Source organism: Maylandia zebra, linkage group LG5 (genome assembly GCF_041146795.1).
Source record: "Maylandia zebra isolate NMK-2024a linkage group LG5, Mzebra_GT3a, whole genome shotgun sequence".
NCBI classification, from domain to species: Eukaryota; Metazoa; Chordata; class Actinopteri; order Cichliformes; family Cichlidae; genus Maylandia; species Maylandia zebra.
In genome coordinates this window covers 41,202,792-41,211,605 of record NC_135171.1, presented here as the reverse complement: position 1 = coordinate 41,211,605, position 8,814 = coordinate 41,202,792, and the positions used below count along the sequence as shown (strand labels likewise).

General features: G+C 43.7%; 1 long non-coding RNA gene across 1 annotated transcript; it reads left to right on the top strand.

Annotated features, from left to right (window-relative positions):
• Positions 1-328: 328 nt before the first annotated feature.
• On the top strand, positions 329-973 carry LOC143418768 (uncharacterized). Its single transcript, XR_013098785.1, has 3 exons — positions 329-493; positions 567-774; positions 854-973. It is a non-coding gene; the product is annotated as an uncharacterized LOC143418768 (long non-coding RNA).
• Positions 974-8,814: the final 7,841 nt, after the last annotated feature.

The following is an 8,814-nucleotide window of genomic DNA, read 5'->3' as shown; positions in this document are numbered from 1 at the left end:
CCCGTGATTGATTAACGCTGTAAGACCCAACAAAAAAAGAGCAAAATAATTCTGACTTTTTTGGAACTGAGATGTTTATTAACCCTTATAACAAATTCCATTTTTTTTGCTATCATATTGTGTATGATGTATTTTTATTATATGATTATTATATATTCGTTACATATTTTTTGTATCGCATTTGATACATTGTGCATTTTTTGGCAACTTTTTGTTAACATCAATGTTAATTTTAGACAAAAAGAGTTTTGTCCATAACATTTTGAAATGATGGCAGCATTGATCATGTTGATGAGATCGAGGTCTCAGAAACTGTCATGGTCTACGGTGGGTGGCTGGAGTTTCCATTAGGCTCCTGAACTGACCTGGGATCCGCCCCTGGGCAGGGCCAACTCCAGCTCCTGCACACCTGGAGCCTATTGCAGGCAATCAAGCCAGAGGGATTTAAACCACACATCGATGTTCATTCACTGCCAGTTCGTCATCAACACATGTTGGTAACAGGCCGTGTACGTTAAATTCTTGCTGTGATTTATCCTGTTAAACACGACTCTCTTGTACTACAGATGCTGTACCCACCCTGGCTCACACTCCACCTCCGGACTCAGGATACCTAGTGATCGTTCTGGAAATCCCTCTGCGCCTCACCTGCCTGCCCTCCTGCCATCACACTCCATCTGGAGCCCCGGATCTCAGGTCAGCTTTTCCACGCCACTCAGCCTCCCCTGGATCTTCATCACCCCCCTCTCAAACACTCCAGGTCCCTAACTGCAAGTAAGAATTGCCGCTCTTATACTGGCCACTTCTGAGCTGCCTTCACTACCTGCCTAACTCCTATATCCTCTTCCCTCAGTGTGACTGTTCCCCACTCAGCCCCATTCCGCATCTCAGGCCTCGTTCCCTCGCCCTAGCCACGTTCCCCAGGGCACGCCACACCAAGGCTCCACGTCTCGTCATTTTCTGTCTTTGTCACGTTTTTCCCTTGCACTTAACCGTAATAAACTGTTAAATCATCTACTGTCTCCGCTCTGGGTTTCTGCACCTGAGTCCTATTCGGTACCGGCCATCCCTCGCCGTGACAGAAACTCACATACCAAATATGATACAAAGGGAATTATAGGATTAAGTATCAGACTGATGACTGATGTGAATGAAACATTCATATTCATAAATATATCAAACGCATTCAAATGTATTTGGAGCAGACTCACGCTTGTCACACCGTTCACCCTCTGACATTTCAAACTGTATTAACACCTGATGAATGGTTTTTATATTAGACTGTGAACTACAGTTTAATGCACAAGGGAGGAAACAAGGGAGAAATGCACCAATGCAGCCGAGCGACTGAATGTGTGTGTTTAACAATGAAAGAGAGCGCGTGAAGGCAGGCCTGCAGTCAGTCATGCTGCAGGAGAAACACTGAGGGGAAACACACTGGGGAAATTAAGATGCCGTGTTGATCTTTTGGTCATTCACAGTTAAGTTCAAGCTGCAAGGAACAGATTCTTCATGTTCACATACTGACAAATGAGAAAAAACACTCTGTAAGGTTAATAAAATCTTCAGGTTGCTGTATTTCTGCAGCTCAGATCCACCAATGCTCACAGGTCTTTGAGCAAAAACATCAAGAGCCTTCATTGCTAACCTGTGAATGTTAGAAAAACAAGTATGAATCTGTTTTCCTCAGCGCAGTGGGAGCATGCTTTGGAGTTCCGCGTGGACCCACACACTCTGCTTTATGTATTTGTTTATTTGTCTTATGTAAAATGAACCTGCAGCCTTTTGATCAAGTGAAAATGATCAATGCTGAGTTCTGAGGCTGACATGAAAAGGAATTAACCGAAACGTCCTCAGAAGAATCTGTCGGGAGAAATCCTGACATATATTCATTTCATGTGAAGGGAGAAATGTTTTCCTACAGCCTACAATTATTGACATTTCCTTGAGGAGGTTGAGCCTCTTGTGAGTGGAGACTATATCTGAAAATAAAAAGGTGTCTGAAAAATGTATGGGAACAAAATCGCATCTCAGAATCTTTTTACATCGCTCAAAATCTGACGTACAATATTAAATGCAAGTGCAGTCTGTGCTTGCATGCATCATCATCAGGATCAATGGATCACAGTAGCAGCTGGACTAAACACGATGATAGCCCAACAACCTCATACCTCATCCAGAGCAAGAGAGCATGGTGCTGATGTCTGTCACGCTAGCCTAGTTATGCAAGTTATGTGTGTTTGAACTGTGAAGAAATGTCATGGTTTCATGTGAAAGCAGACTCTTGTAGCATCTGACAGAAAGAGCAGACATCCCCTCCACCCACCCACCAGTGATTCATGGTTGCTCTGTCCTTGGGTCACTGTAGGCACTCATCACTGCTGACCCCACGGGCCGTGCCATTTCTGTGATTCTCTGACTGTGATTACATGGAGGAGAAGAAAAGCCAAACACAGGGCCCAAAAAATGAAGCACGTGATGGCGGTTAGTGATGTAATCAAACCAGACAAGAGGCAGAAAAAAAAACATCCAGTCAAACATGAGAAAATAATGCAGGAACTGGAAGATGGTGCAGAGAGAGACAGTCTATAAATCATCCATCCATCCTCACCTGCACATCCTCATCAGGGTTGTGGGCGGACCGGAACCTATCGCAGCTGTCATAGTGCAAGAGGCGGTGAACACCCTGGACAGGTCGCCAATCTGCTGCCTGTCCAATTACCAGGAAGGTTTCAGTTTGTGTGTTCTGGACAGACAAGACAAAGAGGAAGCACAGGGAAGTATTTAAAGGAAGAGGTTAACAAAGAGAAATTGGGAGGCGAGGATTAGAAATGAGTCCATCAGAGGGACAGCTCAGAGTCAGAGACGCTGAGATGGTTTGGGAATGTTGGACAAAGGATGATGAAGATGGAGCTGCCGGGCAGGAGTAGAGAAGAGGAAGAGCTCAGAGGTGGTTCATGGATGTAGTGAAGAAGGACATGCAGAGAGTCGGTGTGACAGAGGAGGATGCTGGGATAGGAGGAGGGGGAGGCAGATGAGCCACCATGGCAACCTCTTCAATTCAGGGTTGCAGGGGAGCTGCAGGTAGGGTTGGGTGCTGGATGCACCTGCAGCCAAAGGGGTGAGCTACAGTTTAAGCCTCCGTGAATCAAGTGTTTTATATAAATATTGGGATGTGAAGCATCCACAGAAACCTCAGAATCTCAGCTGAAAGCTGATATAAACCATTTCTACAACCAGCGAAAACAAGAAACAATTGAAAGAGTGGTTACGTCATTTCAGGAAATGTGCTTAAACACAAACAACGAAGCTGCGAACTCACTCGACCTCACGTAACCAAGGAAACAGCACATTGGCTAAAAGCAGAGATCTCACAGATTCCAGAAGTGCAAGTTTCATCATGCCCTGACCAAAATTCACTGAACCATCCGCAAAAGAAGACCACAACATACAATAACATGGAATCAGAATTAATGAGCCGCTGTAGCTCGTATCACTGCTGGTTTATTTAATGGTTTCTTTGGTTTGTGGGGAGACATTCACATGGAAAGATTAAAACATTCTCCATTTTGCAGTGGATGACGTTTCAGCTGGTGAAATAAATTCGTGGTACTGCTGCCTTTTACGGGAATATCTTGATGCATTCTTAATCATCCAGGAAAGTAATTGGGGAAAACTGCAGTCAGCTGAGACTGAAGTCGCCTGGATGAGTGACGAAACGTTTCTACCACAAAACGCTACGTCCAGATGAACAGAATCAACATTTGGAGTTTTATGGGATGTTTTAGCAAATTAACGCATTTTGTTTGATATCCTGTCACTATCGCCATATTTTTCCCAATCTGGTACGATATAAACACGCATGCTCCGCGGAGGCATGCCAGGCAAAGAATGTTCTGGTTGGGAGGGGGGATTAATGATGCATAATGATCCATGCGTGCATGTGTGTGGTAGGAAAAAACTCAGTGAATTACGTGCAGACAGCTTAATATCACCTATACTCGATGGTTACGATAAAGCAGTTTAACCATCGTACGTGGAAAACTCGCAATAGAGTGCATTCGATATATCGCCCACCTCTAGCTCTAGGCCATCACAGCTGTCGTAGGGTGAAAGACGGGGTACACAAGTCACCAGTTTGTTGTAGGCTAACACACCAAGACGACAACTCACACTCAAAAAATAAAGTGACTGAGGATATGTAAGTGATAAAACGCGGTACTTCAGGCACATTTGTGAGTCATGTCTGTGCAAATCCATGTAGCATTTAAAGACACTAAATAACTTATGAAAAAGGTCAGGGGTGCGTGATGCGTCACGCGTGATGTGAAATAACATGCTAACCTCTATACTGCAGAGATATTTATGCATAAATGCATACAAAGCTCGAGACTGCAGCAGTCAGCCCTCGTTTCCTCGCACCGATATAATGTCTGCTGTGCCTTAAATGTGTGCAGTTTGCCTAAATTTAAAGTGAGCGTTTGAAATGTTGCTTCGCACTGTTTTGGAAGGGCATGATAAATGAGACTCCGGTCTTGGCCAACATCGGCAGTCCAAACAGTGTTGGTGCTGTGTTCCACCAAGTGAAAACAACTCTGGCAGTAACTGTTTATTGCCCTTCAGGGAGTTTTCCACCCACTTGCATCCATCTCCAATTAATTGTCTAGTTTATTTACACCTTGCTGTGCAAGCCAAATGAGAGTTTGCATTGAAGGGAAGAAATGTTTCCCTCCTCTGGCCTCGACATCACTTCCTTTCTCTGCATCTTTACATGTAGCTTTCGCTCTCTTTCACTCCCTTCTGTCTGGTTTCCCCCTCGTCTCTCTCTTCTTATTTGAGTTCGACCGTCGATGCTTCCAGCATCCTCAACACTCTGGAACACAGAAATTAAAATAATTGGCGAGATGTCTAAAATGCAAATTGTTTGCGTTTGCTAATTATCCTAACATATGCTGTTTGAAGTGTCACCATTTAATTTTTTTATTATATATTTTCTCGGTGGTTTTTCCAGCATTATGTACAGACAGAAAAAAGAGGCTTTCGAGCTGGTGTAGATTATCGCTGAAGAGCTTTTTTGTTGCTTTGGCAGCTGTAATGGTGTCTCCTAATGGTGCTTCATGCCTGACAGATGATGGACAATACCAAACATCTGTGTTCTGCTTGTAATTAGACAGTTGTGAATTTATTCAGTGTGTGCTGCTCTTGTGTTAAGTGGCTTACAAGCACATACGCAGAGACACGGCGTATACTTTCTGTAGAACAGAACGATAATCAGCTGCCTCTCCACCGAGGTCCTTATCCTGTGATTCAATGGTACTCACCCACTCTCCACTGCAGCAGGTTCAGGTGAGAATCACCTTTCCAGCAACATCTGATCTCCAGAGCAGAATGGCTAATGTTTTCACCAGCAGAAGTTTAACACAGCCGAAGGATCTCCATAAAAGCAGTTTGAGCAGCTTGAATATAAGGAAATTCTCACACATCAGCAGTGTTGTCTTCTGAAACTGATGAATAAAATAAAAATAAGGAGCTCATTTCCAGAGGGACGTTGTCTTTTAGGATGTCCTGCTGACATTCTGTCTCCATTGTCAGGTGCCGTGGGAGTGTCTGCGTGGTGTTCCCGTTTGTGAGGAGTTCCAGGTTTCCACCCCCTTGGGTGGAGCTTCCAGCCTCACCTGCTCCTCGCTTCCAGGGCAATCAGCAGAGGGTTCTTAACCCAGCGCTGCCTACCACTCTCCACCAGTTCGTCCTGCTATCGTTGGGGGTAACTCGGCCCCCTTTGTGTTCCTCGTTCATGCTCGTCTGTAACTTTGCCCTCTTGTTCCCAGTTTCTTCAGATCCATCTCCTCTTGTCCCACTCTGCAACGCTGGTTCTGTTCGGTGCAACTAAATCAATCAGTCTACAAACCAAAGGTTTCCTAATCACCTCCATCTGTGGCCGGCCCTCCTGCCCATCGTGTCTCTCTTGGATCTCTCCTCCCTCGGGACCTCCTGGACTATCTCCTCTCACATGTCCTTCCTCTGGACACTCATGCCCCCCCCCCCTCCTGTGCTGACTGGTTTTCACCTGCAAATAAGGGCACCCACCTCTGCAATGCTCACTCGCCTTTAGCCATTGTGAGATTATTATAATTTCTTATGCCACGTTAGACCCCTAATTAAAGATTGTGAAATTATTATGTAGTTTTAGTTTGCATTATTCTCCTGACTTAGAAGAGGTGATAACTATTACATTTATTAAACTGATTTGTATTACATTAGACTGCTGATTTATTGTGAATGAATGATATTGTTTTATGATGCATGATACTGCTGATTTATAAGAAATATTGTGTGCAGAGAGTCAGGGCCTTGCTTTTCTGATAGAGAGGACAGAGCACATTCCACAGGAGCTTCACCTCCACCTTTGTTGGAAGCAGAAAGACAGGGAACCAAGGCTCAGGCCCACTGAGAGTTAGAAAGCATGTGGATGTTTAGGTTTTATGACTTTGGAGGGGGGCCGAAGCTATAAGAATGTGAGAAACGCTCAGACACGTCGAGATCAGGCGGACACCCTCACGCGCTCATTTCCCCTCCGGATGGTTTATGCTCAAAAGTGTTGTATGGAATAATGAGAATTGTATGGAATAAAATGATTGTTGATTGAGCATTTATACACCGAGTATTGTCCTTCCTTCAGCCCAAAGATCAAAAGAATTGGGAGGATTTAACACCATTCTCTTGTTTTCATGCCCAGTAACTCCTCTCTCCTCTGTAACAGAATTTCCTGTTCCGTGCCCTCCTCGTGTTCCCCGTCCACGAGCCTCTATGGCTCCTGTTTACATTTTAATTTAAACCCATGTTCTAGTCTGAGTCTTGCTTCTTTCCATAAATGAACCTTGTAAATAGTTTGTGGATTTTGAGTCTGCTTTTGTGCCCAAACCACACTCGAGCCTCAAGTCCGTGACAATTACACATGGACGTCCATTGACTTAAATGAACTGCAACCATCTCATCAGAGATGGAGTTCAGAGTCCACGGGGTAAACACTTGTTACTGGAGAAAAGAAGAATGTGACTGAAAGGTCACGAGTCAGTGAGAGCTACCCCGAACTCTTCATGTCTGCTTTTAAAACACCATTGTGGCCAAAGTGAAAGCACTCACCTTGACACCTCACAACAGGTGGTCATGGTGGCTATATCCATCATTTATCAAGAAGTTGACTGCTCGTTTTTATCTGGTGCCTGTTTTGAGTTTGAAAGGTTTGGTTAGGCTTTGGGTTGTAAAATAACTCTTCATAAAACAGCCTCTAAATGCAAGGCAAGACCTTACATGTGTGGAAGAGCAAAAACATCACAACAGGACAGATCCTAACTGTGCTTCTGGTTGTTCCTGATTTTCAGGGTCAAGCTGTGGTAAGATAAATGAGGATTATTTTGAAATACGAATCATGCAAAGCTACTGTAGTGTCTTGCATACTCTAGTCTGAAAACGTGTAGCTTGAAATTACCATACCAGCTCCTGTTAGGTGAACAGGTGAACTACTGCTCACCTGGTGAGACTATCTAAAGCAAAGCTCCTCCACAGTGGCCATGTCATCTGTAAACTATCCGGTCGAAGGCCTCCTGAGACTGTAGTTCATTTTTGAAAACCTTTCCTGAAAGCTACACTTGTTCAGCTCTGATCTTCATTTCCTTGGTGTCTGACTGCTAAAGTCCATAAGCTGGAGAATCCCCTTTATTGGAACGAGATGTGATTACAACCAGACAGTGCTTAATCTTGAAATCAGCCAAGTGATCCTCTATGGCTGCTGAGGGCCTCTTATTAAATTTTCTATGGCTGTAGCTGGAGCACCAGCCCCATACATTAGTCTCACATGGGTCTTACAGCACTGAAGCAACATCTTTCACTGGCTTTAGCTGTGATCTGACTGAGCCCTCTTTGTGCCGGAGCGTGATGTTAGTGTGCTTTTTACAGCAACGTAAAATCCTACGTGGATTTAACTGAGACTTTTGTACTCCCTGGGGAATGTACACATTTTCTTTAGCCCAGTTTACTTTTCACAGTATTCGTGTTACCAGCCTATCGTACTGAGAGCTCGATTTACAGATATATTTAAATCTTACAGCTGCTCTTTGCTTCTTTTAAGGCATGTTTGTTTGCTGTGTACTGAAGAGGTGTAGAAAGATGTTAAGATCTAGTGCCGAAATCCTCGACAATAACCCATGGACTTAACAAAAGGGAGCTTTTTATTGCCTCGTGGCAATGGCGAGGAGATTGTGTGGATTTTTGAGAGCCACAGAGGTGTATACATGTTTAAGCTTTAATGTACGGTCCAAATACATGCATGTATGTTGTTAATCAGTCATATGTGCACACGCAGATCATGTGACTGGATAACAAAATTACAAAACCAATTATTGGGAACTCAGTTTTGCACTTTTAATGAAAAGTCCAATTGTGTGCTGTTACATTAAGGTGCAAATAAGTGAAGAAACAGTACCTTAGAGGGATAAGCTGCACACCTAAAGGAACACCAGAGTGTGTGGTGTGTATATATAACTAAATAAAATGCCTTCTTTATGCGCAGTGTTTCCTACAGGGTCTCTGTGTTTCTCTTGCAACCCAAAGACATTCTTGTTTGGTGCCTTGGTGATTTCAGATTGGCTACAGATGTGAGGTTGTGAGCAGCAAGATTAGCAAAGCTACATTTCCAAGTGTATGAACGAACGATAAAAAGAAATCACTGAGTAGTGAGTTGTGCGCCTTCTTTAAAAAGGTCTATTTTTTATCGTTACTTAAAAGATACAAAGTGGCAACTAAAAGATTCAGTTC